Source organism: Rhipicephalus microplus, chromosome 5 (assembly GCF_043290135.1).
Source record: "Rhipicephalus microplus isolate Deutch F79 chromosome 5, USDA_Rmic, whole genome shotgun sequence".
NCBI lineage: Eukaryota > Metazoa > Arthropoda > Arachnida > Ixodida > Ixodidae > Rhipicephalus > Rhipicephalus microplus.
This window is the reverse complement of record NC_134704.1, coordinates 103,312,885-103,339,767: the sequence shown is the minus strand read 5'-3', so window position 1 is coordinate 103,339,767 and position 26,883 is coordinate 103,312,885. Positions and strand designations below refer to the sequence as shown.

Below are 26,883 nucleotides of genomic sequence, written 5' to 3'. Positions count from 1 at the left end.
GTTTGTTAAAAGAATTATGGATTGGAGAACACATCGGCGACGAGGCGAAGACAACTTACGGATATGTATTGGATCTGCGAGATCGTCTTGAAAAAACACTGCAGTTGGCTCATGAGAACTTGACACGAGCAAGAAAATCACAGAAGCAATACTATGATCAGCGAAGCACGAAACGTCAGCTTGAAGTAGGCGACCGGGCCCTTATTCTACTCCCTACTACGGAAAATAAATTACTCATGCAATGGAAAGGACCTTTTAAGGTCACAGGGAAAAAGGGCAGTCATGACTACTGGTTGGACTTGGGACGTGACACCAAGTTGTTCCACATCAACATGTTAAAGCGTTACGAGGATCGCGAACCGGAGAGGTTTACACAAACAGCGTCATTCGTAGTGATGGAAGAAGAGGAGGCAGATTCACCTATACCAGTTTACACTATTGACCAAGGGACTGGGGTGGAGACAATTAATATAGGTGAAGGGCTGGCTGAAGAGGAAGCTGCTGAGCTCCAGCGGATTCTGACCAAATACCAAGATGTGTTTTCCGAAATGCCAGGAAAGACCAATTTGCTGGAATGCCCGCTTCGACTGACAACACCGGATCCGATTTGCACTCCGCAGTACCCACTACCACTGGCGATGAAAGAAGTGGTTGAAAAGGAAGTTCGAGATATGCTCAAGCTCGGGGTGATTGAGCGATCCAATTCGCCATACAATTCCCCCTTGGTGCTAATTAAGAAGCCAGATCAAACTTATCGGACATGCATAGACTTTCGTCGCATCAACGAGGTGTTGATATCAGATGCGGAACCCATACCACGGACGGATATGATGTTCGCAGAGGTTGGGACCAAGAGGTTTTTCTCGAAATTCGATCTTACCAAAGGATACTGGCAAGTTCCACTGGAACTGGAGTCGAGATCGGTAACCGCATTTTCAACTCAGACCGGACATTACCACTTTATCTACATGCCATTTGGAATCAAAACTGCGTCTGCAGTGTTCACGCGTTTGATGAGAACACTTCTCCAAGGCCTCCCGAACGTAGCGCATTATATAGACGATGTTCTCATCGCTACTATGACATGGAAAGAGCATTTAGACACATTGCAGCAATTCCTGCACAGAGTGAGAGAAGCAGGATTGACTATCAAACCCCAGAAATGCGAAATCGCTATGACTTCCGTCGTATTTTTAGGCCATCGTTTAGGAGGAGGGACCATCCGAGCAGTGGATAGTACTGTCGAGAAGATTGCCAATGCACAAAAACCTCAAACAAAGAAGCAGCTTCGATCGTTTCTTGGATTGGCGGGATATTACCGCGATATGATTCCCCATTATGCGGAGAAAGCTCAGCCTCTCACCGAACTAATTAGGAAAAAGGAGAGAAATAAGATTTGTTGGAATCCTGAAAGAGAGGCGGCATTCGAAACACTTAAGCAAGCCCTTGCTTCTGGACCAATTGTAAAGGCTCCTGATCCGGAGCGAAGGTTTGTACTTCGGTCGGACGCATCTGACACCTGCATCGGAGCGATATTAATGCAGGAACATGACGGATTGTTACACCCTGTATCTTATGCAAGCCGCCAGTTGCTGCCCCGGGAAAAGAATTACTCTACCATAGAGAGGGAGTGTTTGGCATTGGTATGGGCGGTACAAAGGTTTCACATTTTTTTGTATGGGAACCAGTTTGTTGTACAAACAGATCACCAACCTCTACAGTACTTAGCCCGAGCCAGACACTTGAACAGTAGGGTCCTGAGGTGGAGCCTGGCATTGCAAGAATACTCATTTAGCATTCAGCATATAAAAGGGTCGGAGAATACCGGTGCGGACTTCATGAGTAGATTGTGAGCCAAGAGTTCGGACTTCAAGCACTGTGATATTGGGTGTTGGACACTCAAAGTATGTCAGTGTATTTAACGGTGTTCTTGTGTATTTAGTAAATATTGGACCTCGACATGTGAACTATACAGAGGACATATACAGTGAAGGGGTTTACAGACCGCGCACGTGTCAGCAGTTTTTTTTTTTTTTAAAAAAAAAAGAAAAAACTCATTTAAGGGGGGGCTTTTGTGATATGTGTCGTGCGCGAAGCTTCAAAGTGCGCGCCATTCAAAGTGCGCGCCATACAAAGTGCGCGCTTGAAGCAGACAACGACGAAGGTAGCACGAGCGCTGAGTAGCGTGGCGGCGAAGGTACGAGAAGGAACGAGGAAGACGGGGCTCTCGACTCGGCCGTTGGGTTCCGGACCCGAGCCTAGTAACAGTCGAGCCCGGCCTACCTGCCACGTTTTACCTGCCACGGCCGTGCGTCGCTGACGTGCTGCGGCTTCAAGGCATCCTGTGCTTGAGGACACGCGGAGCTGTCGGGCTACGGGCACGAGTTCCAGCAGAGGTGTCCGGCCGGGACGCGGCCGGTGATAGTGCCTGGCCTACCGCGCCAACTGGTCCACCTGGTCTACCGTGCGAGCAACGCGGAGCTGTCGGGCTACGGGCACGAGTTCCAGCGGAGGTGTCCGGCCTGTACGTGGTCGGTGGTGGTGCGTATACCCTTCAAGTTGCCGCCTCGTCTACCGTGCGAGCAACGCGGAGCTGTCGGGCTACGGGCTCGAGCTCCAGCAGATGTGTCCAGCCGCGACGTGGCTGCGGGGGCGGAGCCTACCCATCAACTAGTCGCCTGGTTGACCGTGCGGACAACGCGAGCCAGCTCAAGACGTAGCAACGAACCTCGGTGAGACCGACCTCATGTCTTGCGTCCATGCTAAAAAGGAGGGACGGTTAGTTTAGGACTTTGATAGTTCACAGAGACAGTGAAGGATTCTTTAAATAGCCTGTCCATGTTATGTGTGTTCGTTTTTCGTGTGTATAAAGTGTGGCGTACAAACGGCCTCGTCTTTTCGTGGGAGTCTGGGGCGACGGCTCGGACACCCATTAACTAAGAACCTGCACGTTGCTATAACACCCACTGCAATGTAACAGTCCCCCACCTAATGCAGTTTTGTCAATGTTGTATAGGCTCGGCGATGTTTATGAATAAACACACCCAGTACTCTGATCTCATCGTGTTCTGGGATGAGTACGCTTCGTAAGGACCGTTCAATTTTGGTAGTGTACTTTGCCGAGGGGCGTATGTGCACAAATTTCGATTTGGTCAGGGAGCACTGGAGGCCACAGCAGTGGGCGTAGGCGTCCACGATCTCCGCCGCTTGCTGCAGGTTGGCTTCTGTGTCTCATACCAAGCCGTGTTTAGCTCATATGGTAATATCGTCAGCATACAGTGCGTGCTGTATGCCTTCAACATTGTCCAGCTGAGCAGGGAGTTTCATCATAGCCAGGCGAGCGTAGCTCCCACGAGGTCAGGTCAACAAGTGGACATAAAATTCCCCAAAATTGGCCCACCTGGTAGAGGTGTCTTCTGGTGCAGAACAGTGTTACAAAGAAGATAGAGTCAATCTTGATGAAGTGTCAAGCAGGGTTCCACCAGTCCTCATGAAAAGAGCGGGAGCCGATTCGACGCGCGTACACTCTCGTCGCGCGCTCGTAGTGTCCATAGAATGAGTGGAGGCGCCCAGCTCGACGCGTTAAGCTTATCAGCGGGTGTTGCTTCAGCGGATCTGAAGAAATCATTCACATGGAAGCCTAAACCCCCATCACTGCCAGATGTGGACTACATGGTGATTCCACGGATACGCGGGGGTCTCGACTGTACAAATTTGCTCCCCTGCGTCTTAAAACAATTTGTTCTCAAAGCAGGCGGACTGCCCATAAGCAGCCCTGATCAAATCAGTGTCAATCCTACCAGTCACACAGTGCTCGTGAGTACGTCAAGCATAGATCGAGCAGATTTACACCACAACATCCGGACGTTAAAGTTGAACGGCGTCCTCTACGAAGTCGTCAGACATGTTGCCGACCCTGTAGATTCTTGTCGTGGAAGGTTTCATCTCCCTCTGGATTACCCTGAAGAGGAGATCCTTCCAAACCTCCAAAGATACAATCCAGCCATGACTATTTGAGCCGTGCGCGGACTGGGTGCCACTGAAATCATCTTGCTTGTATTCTGGGGCACGCGCGTCTCTTTTTACATCAACTACGAAGGTTGCATGGTTCTGTGCGAACCATTCCGACTGAAGGTGGAAGCCTGCACCCGTTGCCGAAAAATTGAACATCGAGACGATGTCTGCTCCTATTCTCCCGATCCAATCTGTCCCACATGTGGACTCAAGGATTCTTCAATGGACCATGAATGTGACCCCGTCTGTGTCATGTGTGGCGGAGCTCACCTCACTGGTGCAGCTCCAACGGTTTGTACCGCTGTGCATCAGTGTTACGAGACCAAGACAACTAAATACCAGACACCTTCCAAGCAATCAGAAGTTCTATCATCCCGGACACCCGCCTTCATTGAACGCAAGAGCGTGGCCTACAGCCGGGTCGCAGCAAGAGCAAGAGACGGGGCCCAAACTCGAGTCCCAAATAACGACTTCCCAACCATGCCAACGAACCCCCATCCCACCAGCCATCTGCCAAACTCTTTGAAGGTAAACTGGGCTCAGGCAGCTTCCTCTAACTGCTCCTCATCTCAAAACATTAGCCTAGAGAAATTTCTAGCTGAAAACGCCAGTCCGAAGGCAGAAATTTGAAACCTAAAGCTCGAGCTACAATCCCGAATGCCCCTTAGCAATCCTTCGCAGCATTCCGAGCCACAATCTTGTATTCCTGCCGACTCACCCCCTACTCTTGAACCCCCGATACCCCTTCCTCCAACTGACATGGACATTACACCTTCAATTTCTCGAGACAACTCCCTGCCGCCCTCAAATAAGCGCAAAACTCCTGCCACATCACGCCAGAAAAAATCTCTCAGCCACTCAGTTTTAAATTTTAATGAAAAGAAAAATGTCCTTGAAAATAAAACAAAGCAAAATTCACCGTCATTGAAAGCATGATATATCACATAGAGAGCCGATTCATGACTCTGGAGAACAGCCAAGCTGTCATAAATGACAAACTTTACAAGTTTATAGATTTTGTACAAACGCACATCCAGCAGGCCACTGCATGGATTGCGGCCGTCACGGTCAACAATCCAAACATAGCCGTACCCGACCCCTCCCCTACTTCCTTCCCGACAATGGCTGCAAACCCTAATGATCAAACTTTGTGGTAATGCAATGAAACTGCGGAAGGGTTCTGCAAAAAGAAAGTGACTCTTGAACAATATTTGGCTTCCTGCACCGATCCCCCTGCAGTCATTGCACTATAAGAAACCCACGGAAACATAACTATTCCGGCTCACAGTGTACACCAAACTAAATCTTTAAATTCTCCCGATAATGCAATATAACACAAAAACACAATATAAAGCAAAAACCGCTATTCATATTCGGTCTGAACACTGTTGCTCTTACTTCTTAGGGAGCTTCGGCACATCTTAAGGATCAGTGTTATCTCCTTTGGTTTTTTAATATCACCATGTTTCCGCTGGCTAGAACGCAGATATTTATTTCAGATCTGAAACTTTCACTTTATGCAGATGATATTACCCTCTGGATGACAGGCAGCTTTGAGGGTCACATTCAGCAGACTCTGAAGACTGCTGCTGAAAAGGTGGAGGTTTGTGCGGGTAACATGAATCTGACCTGTTCACCCACTAAATCTGAACTGTTTTTTCTCTCTGTCCATCGGGGCTCTGAAAAGCACATCTCTGATATACAAATAACACAGAATAATACGCCCGTACCTAAAGTTGGCGGACTCATGGTGCTTGTAATGCACATACAACGAAATCAACTTGACACACTCAACAATAAAGTCCTTGAGGCAACTGTGAACCACTATCTACACCTTATAGGCAGAATATATAATAAGCATGGTACGATAGGCAGAGTCCCCCCCCCCCTCATCTCAGCTTTCGCCCTCAATAAAATGACTTATTTTCTCCCTTATCTCTCCCTCCTGAGAAGGGAAGAAAATGACGTAGACACCTTGTTACGCAAAATCTACAAACTTGCTCTCAGAGTTCCCATTCGAACGTCGACCGCATGGCTCATAAAGGCAGGGACATTACACACCCTAACTGAACTTCTGCAAACACCCTTAACTTCACAATATGCCGGTCTTTCTAACTCACAGACCGGAAGATGCATACTCGATACACTCAGTTTCAGGCCAACTCCGACCACTGACACCAAACACACTATTCCTCGTGAAATGACCAACATGAATCCTTTGACTCGGACAGTTCTGCTGGTATTTCAAAAAATTGGCCCCGTATCTGCATGTAATCTGCAAATGTCCTTGAAAGACGATAATCTTGCATGTAGAGATAGTGAACAAGACATTTGCGGATCAAGTCACGACACACGTGAGACATAAGCGCCATCTGGAAGTTTTCCTAGAAAACAAAGTGCGTGGCTCTGAGATGGGTGTGCTCGCCCATCTCAGAGGTGATAAGGTGTAGAACGCAAGGCGATGGGTAGGTGCCACCACCGTCTCGTTCTAGGAAAGCGTTGGAAACACTCGCCTTTCCGTGCAAGCGTTGCATGGTCAGCGCAGTGTGATAAGCGCTATGGTCCTTAAAATTACTTATGTATGCCTTTTCTAGTAAACGACGCACATGCAGAATCTATACGTGTTGTTATGGTGCCCTAGACATGCGCAATCATTGCTTTTTAATTGACGATTGCACAAGCGTGAATGCTCAACCTTGAGCAATATAGGAGGGCGCTTCGCCTGGGGTAGGCCGTTTCAAGTACCGATGCCGTTAAGAGCAGACAAACAGACAAATGTACAGGCAGACAGACAGACAGACAGACAGACAGACAGACAGACAGACAGACACAGAGACAGACTAAACTTTTTGCGACGAAGATCCCCAAGAAAGACAATCGTCTTTAAAAATCAATCCCATTCATAGCTACGAATGCTTGTCCAAAATATTCCTAGCATCGTAAATGAAGTTACAGAATTAGAATATCGTTTATTGGCACATAGTCGCCATGTTGTATTGTTAACAGAAACATGTCTACGCGATGAAATACGCAGTGATTGCATTGTTCCTCCAGGGTACAAGCTTTTCACATATAACCGAGATTCACGAGGCGGCGGTGCTGCTATCATTCTGAAAAGTTCCACCCCAACTTGCATGATACAATGTGATGTTCGCGAAACTGGATTGTGTAGGATTACATTCAACAATAGAGTGTGCAGTATTGGCCCAGTATACAAACCACCTGCGTGTGAGCCTCAGTTTCTGGAATTGTTAAGTGTTTTTTTTGTGACCATGTTAATGGGAGCACGAGGTTGATAATGGCCGGAGACTTCAATTTGCCACATTGACTGGCAAAACGTTTTGCCGGGTGAGACTGAAACAGTTAGCTGCGAAAAACTTTTGAAAATTAAATTCTGCCATGGCCTGGAACAAAGTATGCATGAACCAACGCGGGTTACAGGTTCGTCGAAGTCATTATTAGACCTGGTGTTCTTGTCAAAAAACTTAACAGACTATGTTTTAAATATTTTAGATGGCATATCCGACCACAAACTGTTGTTTTTAGTCATTAAACCTAGTGAATGCAGTTAAGAGAAATCGTTCCTTCCGGTAAAAGTAAAGGACTTCAAAAGAGCAGATGACACTTCCATAATAGATTTTCTCGAACTCCACTTCAATGATTTCGAGCAAGCATCACATTTCGAATCTGTGGAGCAATTGTGGCAGAGATATAGGGCCAACGTCGTAACTTACGTTGATCAGTTTGTCTTTACTCGTATTAAGAGAACACGTACGCGAAATCACTGGATAACATGCAGCATTATACATATGAAACGGCAAATTAAAAGATTAAGAAATATTAAAAAAAGAGCGAAGAAAGTCGCAGCTACAAAAAATCAAGTTGAAAGAAGCCCTTGTGTAGTCCAAAAAAACGTTCTTTGGCCAAACGCTTGTGGACTTCTTTAGAAGTTTGCCATCCAAATTCTGGCGTTACTTCAGTCACAGAAAAGAAAGAATTGAGCAGATCGAACACGAGGGTTATGTTATGACAAAGGTTGAAAACTTAAGGCTGGTGCACACCGGCGACAAGCAGAGGTCGCACGACCATTTGCGACTGGCGACCAAAAAGCGACTGATGTTCCCACGGGCAGAGGCTGCATGCGATCGACCAGAAGTCGCAATAGCGGAAAGTCACGACCGGATCTCGTTATCAGTGAGAAATCTGGAGACCAGCGCTGATCAGCTGATAACCGCCAGCTGAGTGAGAGGTGCAAACCGAGCGCGCCACATTTTTTGTTTTTATCCGTTCTTGCCAGAACAATGAAAGAACAAACAACAAAAATTGAGCATCGCTGATTGGTTCCAGCAGCTTTGCGACCGTAGTCGCGAGACTGAAAAATCGGTCAGGAAGCGACTAGCCAAAGCAGTCGCTTTACGACCGTTTGCGACTGTTCGCGACTGTTTGCGACCAATCGCAAATGGTCGCGCGACCGCTGCTAGTCGCCGGTGTGCACCAGCCCTTAGCCGATGCTTTTAATCGCTTCTTTCAGTCCGTTTCCTCAATAGACCAGGGCGATAAGATAGGGGAATCCGTCAGTAATAATACAACAACCGCAATGGAACATCTCATTATCAACCACTAAGGTGTTTTTCAGTTACTGCTTGAGCTAGATGCGATGAAAAGAAGTGGTCCTGATAATTTACCGACAGAGTTTTAAGTGTGAATACACTATATAAGCGACCCCAAACCATCCATAGCCATCGGCGGCGTCCGCAGTCTTCTCTCTATCTTTAAAAGAAAGAGGACTTGGCGGGCCGCAGCGCGACGCTCTACCGAATAAGCCCCGGACGCGACGCGGATATCGGTGTCAGTAACGCGCCTTATACCCCCTCCCCCTTCGCTCGCTGTAGCTGCGCGCGCACCCCTCTCTCTCGCGCGCCCGCCTTCTCTCTCAGTCTCCCGTCGAGAGCGGGTCATGAGGGGGAGTAAAGTTAAAATCCGTTGGCATTCGCCAGTGAGTTAACGTAAACTCCCCCGTGTGATCAAATTGCGATTCCCAGGAACCCTTACACCATAAAGGCACCATAGTGTGATTAATAAATACAATAGTGCGAATTAATAAATTTTCCTCATAGCATCACCCCATGTATTCGCACTAAACCATGTTCACCCTTGGGGAAATGCTTGGGAGTTTTTCAAGAGATACGCAGAAAGGGTCTCGTTTTATTTAGAAATAATACTTTTGAAATTGCTTGAGACGTGATCACTTCCACAAGACTGGTGCAATGCAGCTGCAATTCCAATGTTTAAAAACGGTAACCGTTCGTTAGTACACAATTACCGGCCCGTATCTTTGACGTCAGTTCACTGTAAACTTCTGGAACATCTAATAACAAGACATATTCTTACTTTTCTTGATTCTAACCAGCTACTTTGCGCAAGCCAACATAGGTTTCGGCATGCTATTTCTACTGTGACAAAATTAGCTGAAACGCTCCATGATTTCAGTAATAACAGCGATGCCGTTCTGTAGACTGATTTAATTTGTTTCGATTTTAGAAAAGCCTTTGGTAAGGTGTCTCATCGTAAACTACTTTTCAAGCTTGAAAGATTGGGAAGAAGCGAAGAAGTATTAAAACGGATAGAGGCCTATTTATCCGCACGTCAAAAGGCTGTAAAAATTGAGAATTACACTTCAAGACCACTGGCCGTGTACCCGGGTGTTCCCCAAAGATCTGTTTTAGGACCAATTCTTTTTATGATATTCGTTCATGATCTATGTTCAATAGTTGAGGCTCCTATTAATATGAAACGTTTTCCAGATGATTGCTTCATTTATTCCCCAGTTACTTGCGAAGGTGGCCAAATTAATGTGAACAGCCGCTTACAGGCATTACATCAGTGGTGTATACAATGGGACATGGAAATAAACTATAGCAAGACGACATTTACACATGTTCACTCTAGTGGGCGCGAATTGTCATTCATGTATCACATCGGAAAAGCTCTTTAAATAATGCCACTTCTTTCAAATACCTTGGGGTTAGCATTATGCTCACATTGAAATGGCACTCGCATATCGATAAAATCTGTTCAAAGGCAAACAAAAAACTGTATTTTCTAAAGAAAAAACTGGAGCATGTAACACCGGATGTTATATAAATGCTTACAAAACACTCATACGTCCTGTCTGAGAGTCTTCTAGTATTGTGCGTGTGAGGTCTGGCGTCGCAGGCCACGGGAGCGAGTCTTCTCGGTCACAAAAGGGCGCGCTTCCCGAAAAGCCGATTCTCGGGAGACGATAATCTTGGCGTAAGCGCGCCCCTTCTGGCAAGAATACCGCGGTCAGTCGCCGCTTCTAGCAACCGGCTAAATGGTCCCCGGACTGCGAATTCCCGGTGGGTGACGTGAGGGCAGTGCATAGCCACCCATCCGTCAGGATTAGAGTCCATGGGACGGCCGTCGTGCTGGAAAGCGTAGTCATCTTGCGGTAATGCACGAGGCCGGCAGCTGAACGGCGCCACCATTGTGTGCGTTCGCACAGTTCGCGGAACGTTGTGTGCAGGTTGGTCCTTTCGTCTTTCTCTTTACGTTCAAGCAGTCGAGTGCGGGAAGAAGAGAGCGAGAGAAGGGGACAGCAACAAGTGTTTTGTCTGTCCAATAAACAGGCTAAATTGCTTTGGTTGGCCATGAGGAGGATCGGGAGGGGGCAACCGAGGTATTAAAACCTGGCTTCCGAGTCCTCGCGGGGGTTCTGGTCGCAGCAAAGAGTGCTCTGGACTATCGGCTTTGCCGAAGCAACATTCGACTGTTCCGACGGTGAAGTCTTGTAAATATGTACGTAAGTTTCTGTATATAAAGCCGAGTTGGTGTAACGTTCGAAATGTGCTGGCCTCCATCCCCGAACAAGCAGCAACAGCCACTATAAGACAAGACGGACACCAAGAAGAAACCAACCTTCCACTCCTTTCTGTAGCAACAGCCGCTACGCAGCTGGGAGAGCTCTGCTCAAGGGAACAGAGGGAGTGGGTAGAAGGTTGTGTTTTACCGGCGCAGTCCGACAGGATCGAGACGACGACGACGACAAGGAGCGCTCTGTGCAACAAGGAGATCGTCGTGTTGCGGAGAACACGCAAGACAAAAAGCCAAAACATCGGCTGTTCCAACGAAGAGCCAAGCCACCGAGCTGAGGATTGCGGTGGTGTAGCAGCCATGGACCCGAGGAAGCCAGGGGTCCAGCTACGGTCATCCCAATTCATCAGTCCGGCGACAACCCCGGCGACATCGAGCAATGTCCAGCGTCTGACGGCAGGAACGACAAGAGACCAGCGAGCAGCAACTTCAAAAGTGGTGAGTCCTCTGGTGTTCTTACATCTCAGGGGGGCCGCTGCCTTTTTTTGAGTCTTAAGGCGTCCTATGGACACGAGGTTTGCCCACTTAAGCCCGAAAAGGCGAGCGCAGGCCATGACTCGTGATTCGGGGGACGAGAGCGACGTGGGAAACCCAAGAAAGGGTAGTGAGCGGGAGAGCCAGAAAGATGACCGTTTCGGACATCTCACGCCGGAGCGTAGACTGCAGGAATTGCGGTTGGAGATGGAGAGGCTGTCGCAGATGATGGACGGAAGCTCTCAGTGGAGTGGAGCCGAGTTCGGCAGGCGGGATCCGTGTAGCGAACTGAGACGCAGCTAAAAAGTCCTCACAAGGGTGTTACCCAAATTTCCAGCCAAGGCTGAAGCACCGGTGTGGTTTGAGTCCGTGGAGGGCGCCCTAGAAGCGTATGAGGTAGCGGGGGAGTTTTAGGGACGTTTAGTTTTCCCGTTTGTAGCGGAGAGAGTCCCGTTTTTGTCCACGCGGCTAAGCCCAACAGAGCACAAAGATTACCAAGTAATCAAGCAAACGGTGCTTGACGAGCTCAGACTTTCAGCCGGGGAATATCTAAAAAGATTTTTGGGGTCAGGCAAGCGTGCGAACGAGGGGTGGAGACCTTTTTGGACACGTTTAGAGAGCTACCTCCACTTTTACCTTGAGGCAAGAGGGGTGTCGACATTCGAGGACCACATCAAGCTTTTGTTGGCCGACGAATAAAGAAAAATTTGTCGGAGGAGGCCTTGCGATATGTGACACTCCAAGAAGGTAGAACGTGGATGAGCGCCCAAGAGATATCCGCGTTGCTGCGAACGTTCGAAGAAGCACAGGGGACGAACAGCGCCGCGAGGCAGGCGAATCAAAGCCTGGCGGAGTCGAAAAGCGTGAGCAGGGCTAGATCCGATGAAGAGACAATGAAGGGCCGCGGGGCTAGGAAAAACCGTATTGTGGAGGGGAAACCAAAGCCCAGGGCCTGCTACAGTTGCGGCAGTACAGGGCACCTGAAATAGAATTGCCCTCAGCGTCAGAAACAGCCGACGGAAGTGCTTCCGTCCATTTAGTAGAACGGGAACGCGGGGTTATCTGCGCAGTGTTCAAGAGGCATGTGGAGCAGTTTGGCGGGGGGCCTACGGAAGCGGCAGTAAGGCCACACGAGATAAGGTTGCCAGACGGGTTTGTCCGCAGAAGCCCGCATCCGTACAGGGTACCCAAAAACTTACAGGCCGAGGTGGGAAGGCAGGTAGACGAGCTGCTCGAATTGGGGCTGATCTTTCCGTGCGAGAGCCCGTATGCCCATCCGCTGGTGTACGTTCCAAAGAAAGACGGCAGCATGCGACTCAGTGTCGATTTTGGGGCATTAAACGCGGGGACGGTGGCGGACGCATACCCAATAACCTTTGAGCAAGAACTCATAATGAGCGTAGGAAAAGCGAAGTACATAATGCTGCTCGACCTGCGAAGAGGTTATTGGCAGGTACCACTCGAGTCTTCTTCGCGCCTGCTGACAGCGTTTGCGTGTCATCGCGGACAGTTTGCCTGGACGGTAACGCCCTTCGCGCTTAAAAACGCTGCTCAAACATTACAGAGGGCAATGAACGAACTGCTAAGGCCACACAGCGGATACTGCTGTGCATACCTGAATGATATAGCCGTTTTTAGCGAAACGCTCGAAGAGCACGCGGAACACCTGGGGCGGGTGTTTGAGACCCTAAAGCGGGTTAACCTGAAGGTGAAGAGAGATAAGTGCCAGATAGCTCGTCCATCGATCCGTTATTTGGGACATGTGGTAGGCTCGGGACGGCATGCTCCTGACCCTGAGAAGCTTGCAGCGATCAAAGGTTTAAAGGCACCGGAGACTAAAATAGAACTACGCAGCGTACTGGGCCTGTGTGGCTACTACCGAACCTATGTGAAAGATTACGCAGAGGTAGCGAGGCCCCTGACAGAGCTAACGGAGAAGCGAATCCCGAACCGAATTCCGTGGTCCGCGGAAGCTGAAAGGGCGTTTCAGCGGCTTAAGATCGCACAGTGTGAGGCAGCAGCATTATCGACCCCAGATCCAGAGAGGCCGTATTGGCTGTTTACAGACGCGTCCGTGGTCGTGGCTGGAGTCTGCTTTTCGCAACGTGCGGAGGATGGTACCGAAATGCCGATAGCATTTGCGAGCCACAAGTTCTCTCCAACTCAAACGCGCTGGTCGACTATTGAGCGAGAGGCCTTTGCAGTGATCTGGGGTCTGAAAAGGTTTGATTTCTGGCTCTTCGGCGCACAGGTTACCGTGGTGTCAGACCACAACCCACTAGTTTTTCTCACCCAGGGCACTCTTCCTGGGGCTAAGCTTACCCGTTGGGTCTTGGCGCTTCAGTGGTATCATGTAGTGGTGCAGCACAGGAAAGGCGTCGAGCATGGCAATGCAGATGCGCTTTTGAGGGTGCCAAATGAGTGCCGGGGAATCGGCAGCGGTGTTCCGGGGGTCGAGACACTAGAGTACTAGGCGCGTGGTGGACACTTAATAGTGACATGCGCGAACCTGTGGACAATTGAACAGCACCACGCTTTGAAAGGCCTATGTGTCTCAGTGAAGTGTATTGTTTCTCTTGTGCGTGTGTGTAGCATGCAGGAGTTATTGGTATTTTGGTTGAGTTTGAACAGCACCATGTGCGGAAGGGTGTGTGTGTGTTTCAGTGAAGTGTTTATTTGTGTATATGTATGACTGTAAGCATGCAGAAGTTTGTTGTTGTTTGACTTGCCTGCTTTATAGATTGTACTTGTGTACACAGTGGCATCGTATCGGTTTTTTATTTTTTTATTTGCTATGTGGTGGCGTCTGTTTGGTGGGCTAGTATAGTACTGCAGTTTGTATAGAAGAAATGCAAAAAGTGCCTCATGTGACTTATGAGATCTTTCAGAGCTGTGCATGTATTTATCTGTTCCTCCAGACTGTAATGAGCTGAAGATATTCGATGGTTCCGAACATTGAATATTTGTATGTGTTTCCAAGGAGTCCTTCATTTCTGTTCAGTTTTTTATTATATGCATTAACTTGGATTTTATATACGCATGCACTTAAGCATATTCAGTTTAGTCCTGTTGGAAAACTTGCAAAATCTTCTGTACGGTGCTCTGGTGCAATCCTTTGACCGGTATCTGTCCCATCAAAAATTTTTGGCATGCTTTATTGCATTATAGGGTATTTTGACAATTGATGACATGTGAAAGCCACAGTGCTTGGCTGTAATCTCAAAACCAATGTCTGTCTCATCAAGAAGTGTCAGATTCATTTTGTAGATGTTAAAGGATATTTAAACTACCAGCAAAGTGCTGAAGTCTTCAACACAGCACTGATCCGCAATCACCACCCAGCTTAGAAGTCATTTGTAGAGCTCTCTAACACGTTCAAATAAAGTTATCAAACACTGGATTGACCTACTTGGTTTGATATTTAATACCAGTGTGTCTGACTTTTTGGAGGCACTTGTATTATAATAATGTCCTATTTCTCTCATTTATTACAGGGGTGCACTCAAGGGTAGTGATATTTATTTACCTTGGCACACTTAATGCGATATTACTGTTTAAATCCTTTCATTTTGTATATATGTATGCCACGGTTGCAGTAGCCTCACAGTGAGCAGTTGTATTTTAAAATAAATAAATATACCATCCGAAAGTGTTCAACGCTGTGCTCGGTTCCAATCTGGTCGCTAATATCTCTTGTATCATGATGTGTCAGATGTTTTTTATTGCATTGGAGAACATTTTGTCTGCCTTCCATGAAGGGTTCAGTTCCAGTATTATGACCGATATCTGTGACTTCATGAAGAGTTGGGCGTCATTTGTCGTTTTAGAGAATACTTTGACTTAAAGACAACGTCCAGAAGTCTTCCACACAGGGTTCAGTTCCAATATTATTACCGATATCTGTGACTTCATACACAGTTGGGTGTCGCTTGTCATTTTAGAGAATACTTTGACTGAAGACAACGTCCAGAAGTCTTCCATTAAGGATTCTGTTCTAATATTATGACTGATATCTGTGACTTCAGGAACAGTTGGGTGTCTTCTGTCGATTTAGAGAATACTTTGACTGAAGACAACGTCCAGAAATCTTGCATTAAAGTTTCAGCTCTAATATTAAGACCGATATCTGTGACTTCATGAAGAGTTGGGTGTTGTCTGTCGTTTTATAGAATAATTTGACTAAAGACAACGTCCAGAAGGCTTGCGTTAAGGTTTCAGTTCTAATATTATGACTGATATATGCGACTTCATGAACAGTTGGGTGTCGTTTTAGAGAATACTTTGACTAAAGACAACGTCCAGAAGTTTTCCATACAGGGTTCACTTCCAATATTATTACCGATATCTGTGACTTCATGAACAGTTGGGTGTCGTTTGTCATTTTAGAGAATACTTTGACTAAAGACAACGTCCAGAGATCTTGCATTAAGGTTTCAGTTCTAATATTATGACCGATATCTGTGACTTCATGAAAAGTTGGGTGTCGTTTGTCATTTTAGAGAATACTTTGACTATAGACAACGTCGAGAGGTCTTGCTTTAAGGTTTCAGTTCTAATATTATGACCAATATCTGTGACTTCATGAACAGTTAAGTGTCGTCTGTCGTTTTAGAGAATACTTTGATCAAAGACAACGTCCAGAGGTCTTGCATTAAGGTTTCAGTTCTAATATTATGACCGATATCTGTGACTTCATGAAGAGATTGGTGTCGTCTGTCGTTTTATAGAATAATTTGACTAAAGATAACGTCCAGAAGGCTTGCGTTAAGGTTTCAGTTCTAATATTATGACTGATATATGCGACTTCATGAACAATTGGGTGTCGTTTTAGAGAATACTTTGATTAAAGACAGCATCCAGAGTTCTTGCATTAAGGTTTCAGTTCTAATATTATGACCGATATCTGTGACTACATGAACAGTTGGGTGTCGTCTGTCGTTTTAGAGAATACTTTGACTAAATACAACGTCCAGAGGTCTTGCATTAAGGTTTCAGTTCTGATATTATGACCGATATCTGTGAGTTCATGAACAGTTGGGCGTCGTTTGTCATTTTAGAGAATACTTTGACTAAAGATAACGTCCGGAGGTCTTGCATTAAGGTTTCAGTTCTAATATTATGACCGATATCTGTGACTTTATGAAGAGTTGGGTGTCGTCTGTCGTTTTAGAGAATACTTTGACTGAAGACAACGTCCAGAAATCTTGCATTAAGGTTTCAGTTCTAATATTATGACCGATATATGTGACTTCATGAAGAGTTGGTTGTCATTTTAGAGAATACTTTGACGAAAGACAACGTCCAGCAGTCTTCCATACAGGGTTCAGTTCCAATAATATGACGATATCTGTCACTTCATGAATAGTTGGGTGTCGTTTGTCATGTTAGAGAGTACTTGACTAAAGACAACGTCCAGAATTCTTGCATTAACGTTTTAGTTCTAATATTATGACTGATATCTGTGACTTCATGAACAGCCGGGTGTCATTTGGCGTTTTAGAGAATACTTTGACTAAAGACAACGCCCAGAAGTCTTCCATACAGGGGTCAGTTGCAATATTATGACCGATATCTGTCACATCATGAAGTTTCAGGCACAGTTAGTTGCATTAGAGCACATTTCGACTATGGGAAATTCCCAAAGGCATTCTACGCAGTATTTGGTTCCTGTCTTATGGCCAATATCAGTTGTATCAATAAGAACCAGGTGTGCCTTATTGCATTAGAGGATATTTCGAACACACACATCAGCCGAAATTCTGCTACTCTGGCCTCAATTGTAGTCTTATGACTGACTTAAATTTGTCAGATCATGAAGTTGCAGGCGTGATTATTAAGTTGACTGATGTAAAATATGTTGTGTAAATATACTGAAGGTACCAGCATAAGCAAGATATTGTTAGTAACTTTGGTAGTGCAGGTATATAAACCTGGTGGTTTGTAAACCTGATCAGGAGGGCGGCCACGCCTCATTCACCACAGAGAGGAGGGGGAAGGCTAAATGTCATCTCCATATATTAACATATTAGGGAGGGGGTGCTAAGTCAGCCCTGGGGAGGGGCAATGGGACAAACTTTTGCCCCCCCCCCCCTCCTTAAGGAGAACCCTGCACACGCCTATGATAGACGCACAGTATGCTAGACGCGAATGTTCATTCGCGGGAGCAGCGCACGCACCGATGTTGATTTATGGTGCATACCGCTGTAGTTACTTTGGGCACTGAAATGTCAATTACTTCTAAAATAGTCTAAACTGTGGCGGTTGAAGCACTATCAACTTGTTAACGTGTTCTCATATCCTCTAAAACATACATTCCCGCTCAAGTTGAGAACGTGCCGTTCTGTGCTGAACTTGGACAGTTCTAAGCCAAAAGATCAAGCAACATTGTGCATCGGCCTTGGACGCGTGGGCGTGAACGCTGTCGACGCGTGCCAGTAGTTGCGCACCCTTTTCCTCCACAGGCGCGACTAGACGCTTTTGACGCGTAGGCGCGTGCATACGCGTGCCAAAGGTCGGCACTTAATGTCTGGCGTCGCATGCCAAGGGGAGCGAGTCTTCTCGGTCGCAAAAGGGCGCGCTTCCCAAAAAGCCGATTATCGTGAGACGATAACCTCGGCGTAAGGACGCCCCTTCTGGCAAGAATACCGCGGTCAGTCGCCGCTTCCAGCAACCAGCTTAATGGTCCCCGGACTGGGGATTGCCGGTGGGTGACGTGAGGACAGTGCATAGCCACCCATCCGTCAGGATTAGAGCCCGCGGGATGGCTGTCGTGCTGGACAGCGCAGTCATCTCGTGGTAATGCAGGACGCCTGCAGCCCAACGGCGCCACCATTGTGTGCGTTCGCACAGTTCGCGGAACGTTGTGTGCAGGTCGGTCCTTTCGTCTCTCTCTTTCCGACCAAGCAGTCGAGTGCGGGAAGAAGAGAGCGAAAGGAGGGGACGGCAACTAGTGTTTTGTCCGTCCAATAAACGGACTAAATTGCTTTGGTTGGCCGTGAAGAGAATCGGGAGGGGCAACCGAGGTATTAAAACCTGGTTTCCAGTTTTTGCGGGGGTTCTAATCGCAGCAAAGAGTGCTCTGGACTATCGGCCTTGCCGAGGCAACATTCGACGGTTCCGACGGTGAAGTCTTGTAAATATGTACGTAAGTTTCTGTATATTAAGTCGAGTTGGTGTAACGTTCAAAATGTGCTGGCCTCCATCCTCGAATAAGCAGCAGCAGCCACGACAAGACAAGACGGACACCAAGAAGCAACCAACCTTCCACTCCTTTCAGTAGCAACAGCCGCTACGCAGCTGGGAGAGCTCTGCTCAAGGAAACAGAGGGAGTGGGTTGAAGGTTAAGTTTTACTGTGCGGTTGCCTCACCAAAAGGTGTTGTGGACAAAAATTGAAAGAATACAAAAATAAGCAGTCTGTTTCATATGCGGTAGATACCGACGCACACACTCAGTCACAGCTTTGTTAAAGTCCTGTGAGCTTGAGTCTTTAAAATATCAAAGGTGGAAACATCACCACAAATTTCTTTTTAGGATTATAAGCGGGCAAACAAAAATAAATAAGGATTTATATCTTCAGCCCTCTGGAAGGCGATGTGATCCTCATAATAATTGTAGAGCAATTCAACCTTATTTTACACGCATGAATGCTTTCCGCCACTTCTTTTTTGCAGAGACCACAGAAATGTGAAATAGTTTACCCAATGCGGTTGTGCAGCAAACGACTTCAGTGAATTTTGAAAATGCATTAGACAGTTTTCGTTGTAATGATGCGTGTTAAATTCTGTTGTGAGCATTTATTCGTTGATGTTTATGTGTATAGTTACTGTTGTTTGTTTCTAATTTTTCTGTTGTTGGTTATTCATTTTGTATTTATATGTGCTTTCGAAATTTTCTGTTTTGTGTGAACGTTATGTACTTTGTGACACTCTCCCTGTAATGATCCCATTGCGTTCACGGGGTTGACAGTATCTAATAAATAAGTAAATAAAATAAATACATAAGATTGTACACGTTCCGCCACTCCCTAAAAACATGCACTCTGTGCACCACGAGCAACGTCGACGATAGCATGCGAAAACTATTGAAAAATGATTTTTGATTTCTAAAGAAGTGCTCTACATAGATGCTGCCGAATACAGTATCCGTCCTTTTTTCGCCCTCTCAGTTGTGAACTCACAAAGTCAGATGGCTACTGCTTCTTCTATTTCTGCTTCCTTTTCCGAGGAGACGCAGGAAGCAGTCGTTGCTCTCGTTCTTACACTTCCAAATTATTCACTTATTATTAGCGATTAAAAAACTGCCATCTACGATTTCAGAGCGGCTAGGATGTCCAAAACAGCACTCTCTCTCTTCCTGGCCCATCCCCCCGCAACAAGACATTGCTTTGATATGAACTCCCGCGCACGCGGGCCTTGCCGGTAATGAGGCGGCTCACACCAGCGCCCGAAGATTCGCATTCCGGGCGCGAGCGCTGGGAGAGCCAAGCTCCGTTTCGACAACGGCAACGTTTCCTGCGTTAGATCACCTTTTAACACTTCAGCACAGGAAAGGCGTCGAGCATGGCCTTAGCGCAGCTAATGTGGAAATCCCCGTGAAGGCGCGAAGTACTGTGGTGACAGCTGCAGACTCGTGCCTTTCACTCTCCTTACATTCTTCACCTCATGCACCTTTCTCTTTACCCGCACTTCTCCTCTAAATATTTCTACGCACTGAAAGCAAATCTTAATCATATCATGTATAGGGGTGCCCTAAGCACCCCCCTCCACCGTCCCTCTGAAAACGGTAGTTGAGGGGCAGTGGGAGGCTGCCGTGCGCATCTTGAAACCCGACGTCCAGGAGGACGTCCTGGGTTAGGCAGAGAGAGCTTCGGAGGACTAACGAGAGTAGCGACTTTTCTTCATCTTTGTCCCATTGCCCCTTTTCTTTCATTAGGAAAAATAAAGTTTTTAGCGACCTATCTGCACGCGTTTGGCACACGTATAAGGGCAAACTATCAGGATTCAAAGCAGCTCCTGTATTTCATTCAATGTCAGTGGATACGCATGCTCTTCAACGGGAGCCGTTGGTCAGCGGCAGTTCAGAGAGTGGTCGTAATGCGACGCTACTTGAGGGATAGTGTTAAAGCCCCTGAATAGGTAAGGCTGCTTGCATCATACGTGCACCGAAGCGCTTTCCCGCGGAGATGCGATAGATGCCAATCCTTATACGCCTGTCAGATTTGTTCTTTCATGCTCCTTTGTGGCTCGAAGTAATGCTGAGCCACCGCAGAGCGCTGATGATCCAGCAGCACCGCAGTGACACGTTCCTTTTGTTTGCCCACATAGAGTCAATAACGGCGGCACGCTATTTTGAAACACCGGATCTCTTACAGAGCTAGCGTGACCGCCAACAAAAGTGAGTTTTAGAATACCGTTTGCAAGCGCTGCGGGCATTCCGGGTGAAGCGGGCGCCATAAGAGTTTTAGATTGGCATTTGCCTTGCTACGAACCACAATGCATGATCGCAACGACACCATAGCTTCGAAACTAGCACTTGCGGGCCACATGCGGGCCACCATCACCGCACGCAATTTCGGATTTTCTGCGTGCAGTCCGCGAACGCGAACGCCGACTCGCGTTACGACGCATGCGCAGTGCCAGCTACCGCACCGCAAGGGCTTGTGGTGCACTACTCTAAACTCCCTATTGTGAACACCTGGAACGCATGATGCCTCTTCAGGGATCTGCACACAACTGAAAAAAAAATTACTTGTTTCCGTCTCGAGCCACTGCATGAGGTGTCCTCGACAGCAAAGCACCGGCAAAGGGGTGTCTGACACCCCCTTGAAGACCGTAGATTGATTCACCCGCGAAGGCTAGGTGATAGGCGAGAGCAGGAAAGGGCTAGAGGAAACATCGGTGAACGGCTGTATTGAGCGCATCGAGCTGGAATTTATAAAATAGAGGAGGCGCAGTTCAAAGCAACGGAAAATGCGGAACGCTTGGCCTTCGACTCAATCGAGCTGTGACGTGCCTTGACGGTCGCTAGGTGAATCTGAGCTTCCAGTCGGCGTCACCGTAGCAGTAATAAGTCTTGCCCTGGCTTACACTTTGGAACCACGTGTTCGTTCCGAGCACCAGGCTTGACTCGAAAATGAAAACGAGCATTGGGCACATGAGAGCAAGCCGGAGCTAAGGAGACTTCATGTGCGTGCGTGTCCGAGATGCGTGCACATGAAGGGTCCCTAGTCGGAGATCAAGGGGATTTAGGTGGAGCAGGATTGCAGCGCTACTGTGACGCCGGCTGAAAGCACAAGTTTTGCTTATAGTGACATTCAAGGCATGTCACAGTTCGACAGAGCCCCGCCGCGGTGTTCTAGTGGCAAAGGTACTCGGCTGCTGACCCGCAGGTTGCGGGATCGAATAACGGTTGTGGCGGCTGCATTTTCTATGGAGGCGGAAATGTTGTAGGCCCGTGTGCTCAGATTTGCGTGCACGTTAAAGAACCACAGGTGGTCGAAATTTTTGAAGCCCTCCACTACGGCGTCTCTCATAACCATATGGTGGTTTTGAGACGTTTCACCGCACATATCAATCAACAGTTCGACTGAGTCGAAAGCCATGCTTTTCACTGTTCACGTCTCTTTTTATCGTGATAGTAGGGACCTAGCAAATTGCTTTCTGAGTCTGCAATACACGTGCTGTCAACATTCTGGATTGTCGAAGAAGGTCTTCTTGACATTTCACGAAAAAACGTACAAATTTTCAGAAGAGAAAGAAGGAAAACGCGAAACATGCTTACGGTCATACTCGGGGTGGAATGTTTTGCATTTTATCTAAGCGCCTGCTAGCATGTTCATTTCACATGTTGCTTCGCAGTGCTTGCGAAAATGATGCAACACGCTCTTTAATTATGAAGTTGCTGTATATGCTACGTTTACTATCTGCACGAAGGAAATAAGTGTACATCAAGGGCTAAATTTCTTAGTTAAGCCCAATATTAAGGAGATATAACAGAGAGCCATCACTGTCTGTTGATGGTATGTGGAGTTTATTGACGCAAGGGCCATACTTGGCCAGAAAGTAACCGAAAATCACTGTCTATTAGATCTCATTATTCCTAAGTATATACTATAACTCTACCTAGATATGGCGGCACACGCTGAAGTCGGTGTGCTCTGTTGTATACACCGAAAGTTAAAGGCGTCCTTTCGTGGTCTCGCTGTTCTGCTCAAAACAGTAGTGGAGCTCTATCGCTCATTCTAGGGTGGGCGTCATCATCCCATGACAAAAATTTCGCTGCTATGGGTGCTTTCAGCTTAAAGGAACGCGCCGGCTGGCTTTCCGATCATGGACACCGCTTAGGAGGCTAACCGAATACGACGGTGCGCGCTCAATTGAGAGTGGTGTGTTGCAGCGCGTGTCATTTTGATGTGCTCGGTTTAAACCCACAAAAACTGCGAGCAATGCTCCACACCGATCACGCCTCAATGTTCTTGAAGCTTCTAGTTTGTAGTAGATTGGATTGTCAGGATTGCGCACTGGGCGCGAACACGAAAGATTATTCCAGAGCTTGCACGACAACTAGTGATAAGGCTGTAAATTTCCAAGCGTGATTTATAAAAGATGGCGCGTCTCAACGATGATCACTTAATCGACGCCCAACGCACTGTGCTCTGATAACAGTGTTCCGGAGCCCTCCACTACGGCGTCTCTCATAATCATACGGTGGTTTTGGGACGTTAAACCCCACATATCATCTGATAACAGTGTACATCGTGCACTGCTTGCTGTGACCTGACGGCGACAGATTCGGTCAAATAAAGTGTTTCACGTTCAAAGAAAGCTTACTGCTGTCTTTGTACACGTCACGACCACGTGAGAATATAAATAAAAGGGATGCTGACATGGGGCGTGCATTGCACTTCCTCAGCAAGAGACGGCTTTCAGATTTTATGTGCATCTTGTTCTGTCATGCCATTACGACATTTTGCGTACTGGACTGCAACGATCTCGGACGTGCTTCGGCAAAGACATCCTGATGGCATTCAGTGCTTCGGCGAGCGTTTGGCAGCGAAGTCATGCATAAAATCGTAAAAAGTGGATGCCAACCACCGCCTTTCTACTTTGCTAGGTATGAATGCGGGAATTTTTGAAATACTCAATCTCCTTCACATTCCGATAGATCTAATAACTTTAGGTAGCATGCCAAAATTTGTTGCTCAGCTGGTAAGAATATCAGGTACTACGCAAAGCCAGTTAGCAGAAAAAGGATTACTCACACTAACCACCATGGCTATGAGTGGCGCTGTTTAAAACTTCCAAGGTTACACACACATGAATGTCCAGTAAGATGGACCGGGGAACGATTGCCGCCCTAGCTTAATTTCTAGAGCAGCGGAGGTGTTATTGTTAACTGAGAAGCTCTGCTTTTACCAGCGTGAAAGTTGCTTTTACTTCCACTTTTTATCCCTTTTTATTTATGTCATAACTACTACACTGCAGTCAGAGACTACAAATATTGTCTCCTACGCCTGTTAATCTTCACTGTTAATATTATACGGTTTTGTAGAAGAAGAGGAACAAACTGATGGTGCGCTCAAATATGAAAAAGGCAGGAAGTGGAAAACGAGAAATAAACCTTGCACAAGATATTTAATAAATCAGTACTATTCATGCAGCAAATATTATGCAGGTAATATATAATCCCCTTCCCCAGCGAAGCCGGCTGGCTTTAAAAGTTGTAAATGAAATTTGTAGCACCATTGCTGAAAAAGTCATGCCGTCTGACGTACGCACGTGCCAGCATCACACCACTACGAAGCAACTAACGTCTTGCGTACACCTGTAGTGTTGAGTGTATTCTGGTAGTTTTTGACAAAAAAGTGAAATCTTTTCTTTCGTCCATCGAACGTGACACAAAGGACGGGATGTGCAGTAAAAAAGGCAAAGGCCATTCACCAAAGCTACGCGTTTAAAGTGACAACACTGACGAACATAAACGACAACTTGATGTAACAATTGGGGCAGCTTCTATTCATAGCAATGTATCACTTCTGACTAGTTGTATTAGCATTCTAGCACAGAATAAATAACAAGCTGCACGTAACACGAACACAGTTCTCACTAAAGTTTTATCAGTTAACTAACGTTAGATGCGAGGAGTTTATATTGTATAAAAGTGAATGAAATAGCTACTTCTCTCAATCACCTGATATTACGAACAGACACATGTGAAAATGCAATTATTACTTGCTGCCACCAAGAACAAGTTTTTTTCGCACATTGAAAAAAAAAACAGAAGGTGAGTTGGCACACCAAATTATCACTGTTCCTTTTTTAAGCTCTTACCGCCTCGCATGGTGAAAGATCTATGCTATAAATATTCTACGGGGCTGTGAAGCTATGAACTATCACCGTAGCAAAAGTAGTATACATGAGAGTCTTCGTTTTGCCTTTGTCTCTGCTAGTGGCTAAGGTACTTGGCTGCTGACCCGCAGGGCGCGGGTTCGAATCCCGGCTGCGGCGGCTGCATTTCCGATGGAGGCGGAAATGTTGTAGGCCCGTGTGCTCAGATTTGGGTGCACGTTAAAGAACCCCAGGTGGTCTAAATTTCCGGAGCCCTCCACTACGGCGTCTCTCATAATTATATAGTGGTTTTGGGGCGTTAAACCCCACATATCAATCAATCAATTGCCTTTGTCCCTGTGCAGCTATGCTTCCATAATTATTCATTTAAGCATCTTTTGGTGGGCCAACGTGCGTGTGATTACGTATGTATACGCCAACGGTGTCCTCGAAAGAGCATACCACCACCGTGTGGCGGAGTGACACAGTGACTGATTTTTTGCTTCTAAGGCACACGAGCTGCGATGGGTCTACGGCGCTCAGCTGCCGACCTAGAGGTCGTGACATCGAATCTCGGCCATGGCGGCCGCAGTTTGAGGCGTGATACGAAAGGTTCATGTTCTTAGGTTTAGGTCGACGTTAAGTAATCCCAGGCGATCCATGTTTCCGAAGTCCTCCACTTCGGCATCTCTTGTAATATCGTGGTTCTGCGCCCTGCACATGCAGATACCATCGTACTATATGGTGACGTGCGTTGACCTGTCAGTGCTGCTGTAGCGTATGGTCTTTGAAGCCTCTACATTTTAACTTTGTCGTGAGCCTATGCAATTGAGATAACACAACGGTTGGTGCCTAAAGACAAAATCGCAACGTCTATTGAAAAAAAGGCAGCTTATAACGAAGTCACGCATCGTAATGTACCAATGCGGGTGGGAATGCTGGAAGATAATAAAAGCTTCGACATTGCATCAGTCTAATTTTGAGTGACAAATTAGACGAATGTATTAGCTGAAAAAGTAGAAACAGCACACCATGGATTCTGTAACAGTGAAGACCAGGAGTATTGCCAGCCCCACTGCGGTGGTCTAGTGGCGTAGGTACTTGGCTGCTGACTCGCAAAATCAAATCCCGGCTTCGGCGGCTACATTTTCGAAGAAGGCGAAATTGCTGTTGGCCTGTATATGCTCAGATTTGGGTGCACGATGAGGAGCCTCAAGTGGTCGAAATTTCTGGAGCCCTACACTACGGTGTTTCTCATAATCGTATGGTCGTTTTCAGACGTTTAACACCCCATATAAAATCAGGAGTACTGCCACACTATCAAGAGCCACAACGTTATAATTGCAATGTCACGACGAACGGTAGTTAAAAACTAAGCATGCAGTTAAAATAGGTACCACCACAAGGTAAGTTAAGAGTGCTTACCAAAAGAAGATCATCAAGGGTAACTTTCAGAAATGAACACACTATGATGTGCGGTAGCACAAAAAAAGAAAATGCAGCAAGCACGCCAACAGCAATGGCGTTCATGTTTGCAGTATTTTACAACTGTTAGTTCAAGAAGACGGCGAAATAGTGAACTGCATAAATATTCTGCGCTTTGGAATATATAGGTACTATAGGTACTATGATATAAAAAGACATCTATCTTTTTATGTATTTCCCATTGTTCTTTTGTCTAAGCCTTCTGGTAGTTTCTTTCGAAAGACCTTGGACCTCTGCTTTTGAGTTTTTTTACTTCGGACAAAGAGCATCGCTGGTCTTACTCTTAAATTCATTTAATATTTTATATGTTGTTGCCGCATGAGTGTAAAGAAGAAATTCGCAATTGGTTTCGCTATAAAAATTTTTGGTCAAGCACAGTCAATAGATAATTAATAAGAGGTGGAGTGCCACGCTTACCTGCTTTGCCGTTTCTTTTTCAAATTCGGCAATGAATTACACAAAATGATTCAAGATACGTACGTCAAACTTGTTTAGGTAAATATAAGCGTACTTGCGCTTACGTTCAATTATATTTTGGTTCTCTGCATAGTGTAGACGTTTTAAATAAATATTATGAAATTTGAGCTAAAATGCTTTTTTTCCGAGTTTTCAGGCCTTCATCTCCCAAAGGACTTACGACATAGCTGTGAAAATTTCGCATCACTTTCTCAACATGCTTCTTCTTAAACT

General features: G+C 46.5%; 1 protein-coding gene across 1 annotated transcript in view; it reads right to left on the bottom strand.

The window, feature by feature from the left end:
* LOC142817339 (uncharacterized) overlaps window positions 1-26,233 on the bottom strand; it is a 103,886-nt gene extending 77,653 nt beyond the window's left edge. The window contains exon 1 of the mRNA XM_075894374.1: window positions 26,134-26,233. The gene's annotated coding sequence lies outside the window, so the exon portion shown is untranslated. The remainder of the gene's footprint in view (window positions 1-26,133) is intronic.
* Window positions 26,234-26,883: the final 650 nt, after the last annotated feature.